The sequence below is a fragment of the Gavialis gangeticus genome, unplaced genomic scaffold, assembly GCF_001723915.1.
Source record: "Gavialis gangeticus isolate Ggan-Ray unplaced genomic scaffold, GavGan_comp1, whole genome shotgun sequence".
NCBI classification, from domain to species: domain Eukaryota; kingdom Metazoa; phylum Chordata; order Crocodylia; family Gavialidae; genus Gavialis; species Gavialis gangeticus.
The window spans coordinates 71014998-71015786 of NW_017729033.1; the positions used below are offsets into that span (position 1 = coordinate 71014998).

Genomic DNA, 789 nt, shown 5'->3' on the forward strand with positions numbered 1-789 from the left:
CACGACAAGGTCCGGTTAGCCCTGCCAACTGTGACCTCGCATTGTCGGCCCATGTTCATCTTGGGGTCAATAATGACTCCAAGATCCCTTTCTGCCTCTGTGCTCTCAAGAAGGGAGTTTCCCATTTTATAAGTGTGGTGCTGGTTACTACTGCCCAAGTGCAGCACCCTGCACTTGTCAGTGTTGAAGCGCATCCTGTTTTTGCTAGCCCACCCCTGTAACCTATCCAAGTCTTGCTGCAGTCTTTCCCTCCGCTCATAGATCCAGGGGCCTGCTTCCCCTGGGAGGAGTCTGTCACAGTCCTGCAGCCCTTCCAGGGAGCATGGCCCCAGAATCTGTGTGTGGGATGACAGCAGGCTGCCGCTGCCAGCTGGGACCAATGCCAGTACTGGGTTCTTCCCGGTGCTCAGCGCAGGCTGCACCAGGCAGACTCGGGAGCTGGCGTTGGCCCCAGCCACCAGTAGCATCTTGTTGTCATCCGCATGCTTTACAGCTGGTGTGTGGAACTTTAAAAAAAACCCCAAACAACCCCAAAACCCCCGCACTCACTGACTCTGGCAGTGGCAATTGGGGCCTCTGGGCACTCATGCAAGAGCCCTCCCCTCCCCCCCACAGTTCAATTCCCCAGCCCCCAGCTTGATTCCCCAGGCCCCAGATCATTCCCCCACCTCTTCCTGGGGGCTTGGGGCCCTGGATCTGTGCACCTGGTTTAGCAGGCTGTCGCTGCAGGCTGGGGCCAGCAGCAGCATTGCAATCTTCCCGGTGCTTGGCGCATGCTGTGCCAAGCAT

The 789-nt window shown here is 58.0% G+C and overlaps 1 protein-coding gene across 2 annotated transcripts in view; it reads right to left on the reverse strand.

Annotated features, from left to right (window-relative positions):
* Positions 1 to 789, reverse strand: part of LNX1 (ligand of numb-protein X 1) — a 133973-nt gene that overhangs the window by 100904 nt on the left and 32280 nt on the right. The window lies entirely within an intron of this gene.